A 12383-nucleotide genomic window follows, 5' to 3' on the forward strand; every position below is an offset into this window, starting at 1 on the left:
AGTGGGAAGACAAGGTTTTGAGGGAGTGAGGAGTGGGAGGAGGGACTTTGGTTGGATATGATCAGATCTATTGGATAGGGGCTGGAGAGATAGCTCAGTGGTTAAGAGCACTGACTGCTCTTCCAGAGGTCATGAGTCATGAGTTCAATTCCCAGCAACCACATGGTGGCTCACATCCCTCTGTAATGGGATCCGATGCCCTCTACTGGTGTGTCTGAAGACAGTGATAGTGCACTCACATAAATAAAATAAATCTTAATCCTACCACATACTAGCCAAGTCGTCTGAGATATCTGCCTGTCTTTGGAAGCCAGTTCTAGTATACAGGAATACTAAAGACCCTACAATAAATGTTTTAAATGCAATTATCTGAAGATATTAGGGAAAAACAAGTACAGGGACCTGGAATATTGCTCAATAGTACTATGTCTTAGAAACACACAGGAGACCCTAGTTCAGATTTCCAGGACCAGAAAACAAAGGGAACAAGTGGGCATTCAGAATATGACCACAGCACTCCAGAGGGACGAGAAAATTCCCCTGCAATCACTCAGCTGTAAGTTTTTGTTAAATCAGCTATTGGAGGGTTGGCTGTAGTATGAAATCAATTTGTTGTTGCTATGAATTTCTTTGTAGTGAAATACACCATGATGCCTATGATGATACATGCATCACAAAACTGAAATGCACATTTAAAATAAAGCCGTCATTTAAAACCTGAGAAACTCACTCTTGAGTGAGTCTTTTTTTTTTTTTTCGAGACAGGATTTCTCTGTGTAGCCCTGGCTATCCTGGAACTCACTCTGTAGACCAGGCTGGCCTTGAACACAGAAATTCGCCTGCCTCTGCCTCCCAAGTGCTGGGATTACAGGCGTGTGCCACCACTGCCCAGTTCTTGAGTGAGTCTTGATGTTTCCAGTGTTGTGAGCCTGGTCCTGTGTCTGCTAAGCCTGTAAAGTTGTCCTTATTAGTGCCAAACCCCTTTCCCAAAAGTTTCTGCTAAGTCTTCTTACATTTTTTTTTTTGTTTTATCTACATCCCTAAAGAGCCTAAAATGTGTATGCATGTGTGTGTGTGTGTGTGGTGTTTGTGTGTGATGTATGGGGTATGTGTGTGTGGTGATGTGGTATATATGTTTCTATGTGTGATGTGTGTGGTGTGTATGTATGTATGTGTGTGTGATGTGGGCGGGGCATGTGTGTTCGTGTGTGTGGTATGCATGTTTGTGTGTATGATGTGTACGTTTGTGCGTGTGGTATATGATGTGTATATTTGTGTGTGGTGAATGTGGTGTGTGTGGTGAATATGTTTGTGTGTGGTGTGTGTAGTGTGTGTGTGGTATGAGTGGTGTGTGTGATATGTGTGTTTGTGTGTGTGTGTGTGGTGTGAGTGGTGTGTGGTGAATGTGGTGTGTATGATGTGTGTGTTGTATATGTTTGTGTGGTGTGTGTGGTATGTATGTTTATGTATGTGTCCGTGTCCCTGTGTGAGTATGTATGTCTCTGTGTGTCTGTGTCTATGAACGTGGGCATATCTGAGCATCAGTGTGGAGACCAGAGGATAACTATTGGAATTGAGTTCCTTCTTTCCACCTTAGGTTCTGAGCACTGAGCTCAGATTGTAAGGCTTGCTTGTGTGGAAAGTGTTTTTCGCAGCTGAGCCATCCTGCTATCCTGTGAGGACAGTTCTTGACTTGCAAAGCCCAACAGATATAATGAGAACAGGCTGAGTGTAGCTCCTAAAGACGCTCGCTCTCTAAGTGGGAGTGAATGGATGCACACATTTACCACTGATCAGAGTCTACATAAAACCCAGCAGGGTCAGCTCCTTGATTACTGTTAAAGATTGTGAATGATTCGTTTGGGCTCTGTTCTCTGGGTTCTGAGGTTTCTGTCCTCTGAATCACACTTCCTTCTCAAAAGGAAGATAGCTTTTGTTAGCAGGTGAATGCTTCATTTTTTTTTTTTAATGTTTCTTTTTATAGAGATTTGGAAATCTAAAGTTTTGTTTGTTTGTTTTCAAATTTTTCTACTGTCTTTGTATTTTTGGTACAAATTGGTTATATATATATATATATGTGTGTGTGTGTGTGTGTGTGTGTGTGTGTGTATATATATATATATTTTTTTTTTTTTTTGGGGGGGGGTTCCAAGACAGAATTCTCTGCCTCCCAAGTGCTGGGATTAAAGGCGTCCGCCACCACTGCCCGGCAAATTGGTTATGTTTTAACAATATAATTCAAAAACGTTGAAGTTCTTCTGTGAGTCTTATTTGCTTTTATAGTAGACAAAGCCATGCATGCAAATCTCTTCAAAGTAAGCCTTTCTCTACTTGGTGCTTCTAAGGCTGCTGAGGGCAACCTCTAAGGGCAATGCCCTTGCAATTCTTGGAAGTCCTGTGAGGCAATGCCATTGTGATTCTTAGAGGTCCTGTGACACAATGGAGAGCATTGCTGAGATTTACCTTTGTTGGTAAGGTTTTCACCTGATTGAGATGTCACTTCAGAGCTTTCTGTTGTGTTTCAACAGTCTTTGAATTCATCCTTTAAGGAGTTCAGCCACCTGCCTGACGCCCACAGAGGTCAGAAGGCATTGAATTCCCTAAAACTGGAGTTACAGATGGTTGGTGAGTTGAATGTGGGTTCTCTCCAAGAGCAGCCAGTGCTCTTAACTACCTTGTCATCTCTCCAGCCCATTGTCATTCATTTTTAATTTAATATTTATCGAGACAGGGCATCACTTTGTAGACAAAGCTGGTCTAATAATCTATATGTAGCCCAGGCTGGCCTAATTTATAGCAATCATTCTTTGGAGATTATATGTTGCTGTCCACTCCTCGGAAAGAAACGACAACACACGGAGTTCTTCTTCCCAACGTAGTTTATTCAGGAACCCTTACATTCTTCAAAAAGCCCCGAGCCTCTCCTCCACTGCCCTTAAATCTCTCTGTCTTCTCCAATCAGAGCCTGCCATGTCGGTGCATGTGATAGGACAGTGGGTATGTCAAGATTTGACGTTGCCCTATGTAGCAGATGGCCTGATTATGCATAGCAGTGAGCCTGCGCAATATTGCCTGTGGGCGTGGCTTCTTCAGGGGCGTATGAGGAAGTCAGGTGTTAGCCTCAGGCGCCATTTTGGAATGGCCGCCACACCCGCTTCCTACAATTATAGGAATGGGTCACTATGCCCTGTAATTTTTTCTTTTAAAGATTTGATTTAAGCCGGGCGGTGGTGGTGCACGCCTTTAATCCCAGAACTTGGTAGGCAGAGGCAGGCAGATTTCTGAGTTCAAGGCCAGCCTGGTCTAGAGTGAGTTCCATAACAGCCAGGGCTACACAGAGAAACCCTGTCTCAAAAAACTAAAAAGATTTGATTTATATACAGTAAAATTATTCTTTCTTCTTCTTTTTGTAGTTCTGGGAATTCAATCCAAAGCCTCATAAATACTGAGCAAGCTCACTACCACTGAAGTACATCCCCAGCCCCTAAATTCACTACAATTCACAGTTCTGTGAGTTGTATCAGATTCATACAGTGGTATATCTACCAATGCTATCATAGGTAGTATATCAGGGTTCTCTATCTATGGTAGTTTGAATGGCTCCTATAGACTCATAGAGAGTGGCATTATTGGAGAAATGGCCTTATTGGAGTATGTGTGACCTTGTTGGAGGAAGTATGTCACTAGGGTGTAGGGTTGGAGTGGGTGTCAAGGTTTCAGAAGCTCAAGCCAGGCCTAGTGGCTCACTGTCTTTTCCTGGTGCTACTGGCTCCAGATGTAGAACTCTCAACTACCTCTCCAGAACTGTGTCTGCCTGCACTCCACCATGCTTCTGGCCATGATAATGGACTAAACCTCAGATCTGTGGGCAAGCCCTAGTTGTTTTTACTTTATTAGAATTGCTATGGTCATGGTGTCTCTTCACAGCAATAGAAACCCTAATGAAGACACTATCTCATATCTCTGTCTCTACCTATACAAGAAATGTAGTGCAGTGACTACTCCAACAACAGCTGCCTATAAACAAAAGGCCCAAGAATCCAGTAGTTGCTCCTTCCATGAGGCTGAATGTCTCAGCTGGTCTTCAGTATATACAGGAATCCTGAAGAAGTAGGCTCTAATGCCAGTGAAAAAATGGACTTGCCAGTGGGAGGAAGGGTGACCAGGCAAAGAGCAAAAGCTCACTTCTTTCATGCTCTTGTATAGACTAGAAGTAGATCTTCCCACTTCAAATAAAGCAAAGAATCCATTGCAGCTGTGTGCTTCCATTTTGGGGTTCTAATTGTAGTCAGACTGTTAGACTTTGGTGCGCAGCTTAGAACAGACAACAGCAGACCAAATGGTTCCAAAGGGGAGGGGGTTTATTCAGGAGATAGAGAAGAGGAGAGAGAGAGCAGAGAGGTAGAGGAGTAGAGGCTGGTCATGACCACGTGGAGAGAGAGGGAAGGGAAGGGAGGAAGGGCGAGGAGAAGCTAGAGGCAAGAGAGTAAGAGAGAGGAGGAGGCAAGCAGCCCCTTTTATAGCGGGCACGCCTACCTGGCTGTTGCCAGGTAACTGTGGAGAGGGGCATACCTGGGTGTTGCCAGATAACTGTGGAGGTGGAGTCTAGACAGAATACTAACATTCCCCCATTTTGGTTTAATTAAGAGAAAAATTAGAAAGAGGTGACAGTGAAGCAGGAATAGGGTCGTCGTGAAATCTGGCTACTTCCTGCTGACATTGGGGGTTAGGGGGAACCTAGAAGAATGGGTGTGGAGGATGTTTGTCTGGTCTTAGGAGACTTGGCTGTTTCCTGCTGTCCAGGGTCTATGGAGCAATCCATCTGAGGATAGGTCAGAAGGAACAGGTCCAGTAGAAGCAGCTGTGTGTGTGACAGGAGATGGAGCATCTGGAGGTTGCTTCTCTGGAGCTGTTTTGGATGTGCCTGGACTTGACAAGATCTGGATGTCGTCTATTTGGTCCATGAGAGGTAGATCTGAGTGAGTTTCCTGTAGCTTATAAGTTTATAAAAGAGATAACAGCATGAGTTAACAACACAAGTAGTCTTTAAGATGAGCCTTTGTTGGATCGTATAGTGGAATGTTTTATTAGAGTTAAGCAAGTTTATAGGAACTTAGATAATATTAGGACAGTGTCATAGCAAGAAGAGGAAATGTGAAGCATTTAATTGATGGCAACTGAGTTTAGTTAATGAGGTAACAGATACTATCTGTGAAAGCTTAGCTGTCAATGTAGTCAGAAGTCTAATAAAGAGTAAACAATAATCTACCAGTTATATCTTATTTTTTAAAATGACAGAGTTCACTAGCCAACAGTTCCCATGGTCTCCATAGTCTCCTAGGCGAAGTCAGTTTGGCGTCCAAGCGCAAAAGATGCAGGGCATTTTTCTGTGGAATGGATACGTGTGACATGAGAAATGACTTACCTAAGTTATTTGACTCAGAGCATCCAGTCAAGCCCACTGCGTTTGTTAGTGACTATATCGTCACATACAATCCAGGCTGTATCTTCTAGGTGTTCAGTGTCCAAGTCTTCTGAAACCATCTTGGCTTAACTGTTAGAGGCTTTGGGAATTCTGTCGGCCATAAGCTTAAAAAATACTATCAGCAGTCTTCTGACAAGATTGAGAGCCATAAGGATTGGTTGTAACTGAATAGAATTTAATAGCAGTACTAAAAATCTATCAAGACAAAGCCTTTCTTGTCTTAAGTAACTTTGGCAGATTGTGTAGGTAGAGAAAAGCACATTTTTTGTATTAGCAAAGAAACATTTGGCTAGGACCAGAATAAGAAAGCTGGATCATATGGCTGGTGGGGGGTTGGGCGGCAGCGGCAGCAGGGCGGGACTTCCTGTTAGCAGCCGGAAATCGCTGCCCAGTGTCTCTGGCGGCTAGAGTTTGCAGTGTGCAAGGAAAAGCAAGCATGTCCCATATCACAGCAATGTTCATGTTTGTTGTTTTTTTAGCAGAAGGCACCGCTAGCACTCGCTTTACAGGTCCCAGGCAGAGAGGGAACACATCCCTCACACGCTCGGATAGCCAAGCCCTTTCTGCGGGTGATTTTGTACTTGGGGAAGCAAGTCTAGCTGGTCTGATGTAAACCTGCAAATGTCTGCTAGTCTCAGCAACTCCACCATTTTGGTTTAATTAAAAAAAGAAAACTTAGAAAGAGATGTGGGGTTGAGCACATTTCATGGCTAAGAGAACCTGGGGTGGGTTTTTCAGTAGACAACCCAGTAGGGTGTCTGTGGGTACAGTCGAAGACAATGTGGTACCCATTGGGTGACGTCTGTTAAAAAGCTATCAGTCAGTGTCCTGAAAGAAAAGCTGGCAACAAAAAATCAGGCTTAGGCTAGATAATCAGGTCATTACGAGAATATCTAGGAGCCTCCGTGGAGCTAGTCCGGCAGAAAATAGCCCACCTGGTATCAAGATTTCTGGCAGCTGCTAGAGCTGGGGGTTGGGGGGGGAGGCTGGGAGCTATTTCTGAGAGGGAAATCACCCAATGGCCAATGTCCTAGGTTGTAGTTCAGCTAGAGGCCAGTCATATGGACTGGGGCAATGAAAAGCCAACCCCTTAGCCCAGGGAAAGTTGGCCATACCCTAAATAGGCGTTCAGGGTTCCTCCCGCCAATCAGAAACTCCTTACCAATTAATACGCTGGTATGTTTGTAGACTTGTGCAGTCTGGTATCAGGAAAGGTGGAACTGTGAGGTCTGTGTAGACCTGTCTGGCTGCCTAGCCCACATGACAGAACACAACGTGGGGGCCGCAGCAACACAGCTCACATGGTGGAAGTTTTGTGAGCCTCTCAGCTGTGGATGGAGTTGGTCTGCAGCAGTGGAAATTCACACAGTTGGAGTGGAAATTCACACAGTCGGTGATGGCAGGTAGCAGCATATGAAGTCCATGTGGTGTAGTGGTGGCAACGGTGGTAGTGGGGTTTCTACATGGTAGCCACATGGTGTTGGTCTTGTATGGTCACAGCAGCCTCACAGCAGCTGGTTGTGGCTGCCAGTGGCCTCATGGGTCTCGCGGTTCCTGAAGTCTTCGTATCTGAACCACGGCACCAATGTTAGACTTCGGTGCACAGCTTGGAACAGACAACACCAGACCAAATGGTTCCAAATGGGAGGTGGTTTATTCAGGACAGAGGGCAAAGGTGGGGAGAGAAATGGGAGAAGATGGTGGAGAAAGAGGAGAGAGAAGTGGAGGCCGGCCATGACCACATGGAGAGAGGGGGAAGGGAAGGGGGGAGAGGTGAGGGGACAGAAAGGAGCTAGAGGCAAGAGAGTAAGATAGAGAGGAGGAGGCAAGCAGCCCCTTTTATAGTGGGCACGCCTACCTGGCTGTTGCCAGGTAACTGTGGGGAGGAGCATACCTGGGTGTTGCCAGATAACTTTGGAGGTGGAGTTTAGACAGAATACTAACACTGACAACCAAGAAGTCATTGTAGGTAGAAAAAGTTCCATTATCCCCAAACATCTCCTGTGCGCCTTTGCAGTAATCACTTAAACTTATCAAATCACTGACCATTGATGTGTCTGTCCCCACAGGGTTGCTTACATGCCGTGTTGATGCAAGATATTTGATCGTACTGGGAACCTCAAGATTGTGCTGTTTATTGGAAAAATCTGTTTCTAGTTGTTGTGTGGCTCAGTCCTAGCATGCACCATAATCCAAGAGTTTACTGTTTATTGTAAACAGGATTAAATAAAATCAACCACTGATCAAGAGGCAAAGCAAACAACCACTTGACATGGAGTAAATATAGGAACGAACCATAGAGAGTAAGAGGAAGTTGGGAGGAAGAATAGAGACGCACAGGAAGTAGAAGGGAGGGACATTCTGTTTGATGGGTTTTTCAGACAGCTTGGAGAAGGAGAGCTTTCTCTTTCCTTTTGAGACATTAGCTAAGAAGAAGGTAAGCTGAGTGCTTTCTCTGCCTCTCTGAGCTAGTGGCTTTCATTTCAGCATCGGGCTCCCAAGTCTTTATTGGTAAAACCAAAGATTTGCGATTTTGCTAAAAACATTTGGTGCTTCAATGTGTAGTATGACCATACAGACAGAGAAATTACCCCAGCTGAGGACAAACTGAGATATGTGTGTGGAGAGCTTTAGGGACTGCTTGGCAGGAATTTGACATTGGGCCAGGAAAAGGAAGTAGGCTTCAGGCAGGAATTTGATAATGGGCCAGGACAGAGAAATAAGCACAGGCCAGAATCTGATTTTGGTCTAGAACAAAAAAGTTGGCTTCAGGCAAAAATGTGACTTTGGGCTAGGACAGGGAAGTAGGCTCAGATATCTTGGCCATCCTGACAAGCCCGTAGAAACATTGTCATGGTACTTTGTTTATTGCCTTGCTGGACTAATTGTGTTTATTGTCTTGCTTGTTTCTTAACCTAGAACTGACCTTATTACTTGCATGTAATTAAAATGGTATAAAAGTAGATTGAGAAAAAAAAATAAACCCTCCTCAGCTTCGGAACTGGCTGGGGTCATGTTACAGTGTTGTCTAATTGTCTTTTTTTCTTTTTAATCCTCGCTCTTGCTCTGGAGGACCTGTTGACTGACTGAGCTGGCTTGGTAAGTCACCTGGGAAGTCTTCAAGGATGGGAAAAACATAATACAAGGCACTACTTTAGTAGGAATCTGTGTAGTGCTACCTTAGATGGCTTGAAAATAGAAGCAGAAAATGAAAAGTTAATTGATGTAACTAAAATTAGATTAATACAAATTATGATTATTATCATTCTGATATTTCATATTTTTATCCTTAATAGCCATAGTGACTTTCTGTATGCTTTCAAAGAAAAAAGCTTTAGAAATACAGGAAAAAGAAAACTATGAAAAGTAGGTTAATAAAATATAAGCCTTAGAAAGGCTTATAAATGAAAATAAGAGAAATATTCAAAACATAGACAGAGGAATTTAGACAAGAATCTAACATGCTGCTGGGCAGTGGTGGTGCACGCCTTTAATTCCAGCACTCAGGAGGCAGAGGCAGGAGGATTTCTGAGTTTGAGGCCAGCCTGGTCTACAGAGTGAGTTCCAGGACAGCCAGGGCTACACAGAGAAACCCTGTGTCAAAAAAATTAAAATAAAAAAAAAAATAAAAAGAATCTAACATGCTACCATATGATAACACTTAAGAGGGTTAGTCCTGTAGGAATGTAGGAATTTCAGGTCTCAAGAATCTCAGGTTTCGGTAAACTCAAGAATTAACTGCCCCAGGACACATCCTGGGAGAAGCACATTCCAGAGACTAAAAGGGGCCCAAGATAAGAGTTTAACAGGGGGATGAGCCCTTAACACAGTACACTTAGGTAAACAGAAGCCACTTAAGCTAACCTTTTTTTTGTTGTTGTTGTAAAAGATAAGGTGCAAATTTGAGTTACTTAGAAACCAGGCCTGGGAATGGAAACGGGGCATGAGAATGGCTGTTTGAAATCCTCTATGCCTATTGTTTAAAAAGTAATTAACTGTCCTTGTGAATTCTGTAAAAATGGTATATAAACTTCCCTTAGCTTTAGTTCAGGGTTCTTCTTGCCTGCATGCAAGGGAACCCCAGTGCACTGGTTTTTTATCAATTTATCAATAAACCTCATGTTATTGCAGCAAATCCTGTTCATGAGTGTTTCTGGGGGAGCGCGTCCCCTGGTTTTGGATCTTTAGGTTCAACAGTTCAAGGTTGTTTAAAAAACAATCTTAGTTTATCTAGTTACTTATACAAGACCTACCAGGAGACAATAGGCAGCCCCAAGGTTATGAAGCAGTTAAATAGAATCCTATAGACATATTGGATTTGAGCAGATTTGTGGTTTGAATAAGCTTGGCCCAGGGAGTGGCACTTATTAGGAGGTGTGGCCTTGTTGGAATAGGTGTGGCCTTGTTGGAGGAAGAGTGTCACTGTGGGAGTAGGTTTTGAGACCCTGGAAGACAATAGTCTGCTCCTATTTGCCTTCTGAACAAGATGTAGAACTCTCACCTCTTCCAGCACCATGCCTGCTTGCATGCTGCCATGCTTCTTGCCACAATGATAATGGACTGAACCTCTTAAGCTGTAAGCTAGTCCTAATTAAATGTCCTTTATAAGAGCTGTCTTGGTCATGGTGTCTCTTCATAGCAATGAAAACCCTAACTAGGACAAGATTTAAGGAAGTGACCATTTCCTGTGGTTTTCATTCACCCTGTGTGAAGAGATATTAAGTTCTTGGGCAACTCAGAACAGAATTATCCCCCAAGACTAAAAAGATTCGGCAACAGCAATGTGGGAGGCTGGTCTTCAGTTACAAGTAGAGGAAGCTACAGGGCCATAGAACAATGACATAGGGCTAGAGGTATTAATAGTTCCTAGGATCAGTTGCTAGGTGAAGGTCTATAGGTTGATTTACAAAGGCGGCTTGAATTTGATGATCACACCTTGGTGCTATGTCATTTAGTAGCTTTAAATTCTTGAAACAAGGTTAAAGAATCAGGAAAAATGTCTGAATCATTTACTAAAATTATACAACGTTCAAATGAAGCCTTCACTGAGTTTTTGCAAGAATTTACTTCAGAAGTAGATAGAACAGTATCAGATTCAGAAGTCAAAAAAATATAATTGAATCTTTGGCTTTTGAAAATGCTAATTCATGCCAGTCAGTGGTTTCGCACGCCTTTAATCCCAGCACTTGGGAGGCAGAGGCAGGCAGATTTCTGAGTTCGAGGCCAGCCTGGTCTACGGAGTGAGCACCAGGACAGCCAGGGCTATACTGAGAAACCCTGTCTCAAAAAACAAAAACAAACAAAAAAAGAATGCTAATTCAGAATGCAAAAAGGTGATTAGGCCTGTAAAGGCAAGATCAGCACCTGTGCACAAATGGATCAGAAATATGGCTCCTATTGGATCTCTGTGTTTATGATGCTACTCTGATAAGAGTATTGGAGAAACTCATCTATCTGTAGAGTAATTAAAAGATTTAATGCCTGTTGTTAAAAACAACACTGCTCTAAATATAATCAAAGTCAGAACAGCTTCAGTAAAAAATTCAGGAGAGATGAGAAAACAAGTGTTTGGCAAACTGCTATAAATGATCAGAGACCAAAGCTAAAAATAGAGCCGGGCGGTGGTGGTGCACACCTTTAATCCCAGCACTTGGGAGACAGAGGCAGTTGGATTTCTGAGTTTGAGGCCAGCCTGGTCTACAGAGTGAGTTCCAGGACATCCAGGGCTACACAGAGAAACCCTGTCTCAAAAAACCAAAAAAAAAAAAAAAAAGCTAAAAATAGAAATACATGGCATTGAAATTGAAGATTAGGTAGATACAGGAGTAGATGTAACAATAATTTTACCAAAATTCAGCATCCAGATTGGCCTCTTCAGGAGGTAAGTATTTAGCTTCTGGGGACTGGAACTTTATCGCAGGCAAAACAAAGTGCAAGAAAATTAAAGCCACATGTAAATAATACAGTCATGAATTTATGGGGACGTGATTTGTTGCAGCAATGGAAAACACAGATTAACATTACTTCAACCTCAGAAAAACCATAAAGAATGCTCCTGAGAAAAATATTAAAAGGTATTATCAAAAATTGATAATTTGTCTAGATTATCCATAAGCAGGACACAACAGTGGAGAGACATTGGATAGTAGAAAAAAACTGAATTAAATTGGCCTGTATATTTTAAAGACAGTTATGCCCCTTTCACATTTAAAATGTTGTAGAGTGGGCTGGAGAGACAGCTTAGCAATTAAGAGCACTGACTGCTCTTCCAGAGGTCCTGAGTTCAATTCCCAGCAACCACATGATGGCTCACAATCATCTGTAATGTGATCTGATGCCCTCTTCTGGTGTGTCTGAAGACAGTGACAGTGTACTCACATACATAAAATAAATAAATAAATCTTAAGAAAAAAAAAAGAAAGAAAGAAAATGTCAGGGCTGGAGAGATGGCTCAGAGGTAAAGAGCACTGTCTGCTCTTCCAGAGGTCCTGAGTTCAATTCCCAGCAACCACATGGTGGCTCACAACCATCTGTAATGAGATCTGGTACCCTTTTCTGGCATGCAGGCATACATGCAGGCAGAATGCTGTATACATAATGAATCTTTAAAAAAAAAAAAAAGCCAGGCAGTGGTGGCTCACGCCTTTAATTCCAGCACTTGGGAGGAAGAAGCAGGTGGATTTCTGAGTTTAAGGCCAGCCTGGTCTACAGAGTGAGTTCCAGGACGGCCAGGGGGCTACACAGAGAAACCCTGTCTCAAAAACAAAACAAAACAAAACAAAACAAAATGAAACAAACAAAAAAAGAAAGAAAAGGAAAAAGAAAATGTCATATAGTTAGATTTGTTACTTGCATTTTATAGGTATGAGCCTTTTCAGATTGGCTTCTTTCCTAATTT

The sequence above is a fragment of the Grammomys surdaster genome, unplaced genomic scaffold (genome assembly GCF_004785775.1).
Source record: "Grammomys surdaster isolate TR1022 unplaced genomic scaffold, NIH_TR_1.0 145, whole genome shotgun sequence".
Lineage (NCBI taxonomy): Eukaryota > Metazoa > Chordata > Mammalia > Rodentia > Muridae > Grammomys > Grammomys surdaster.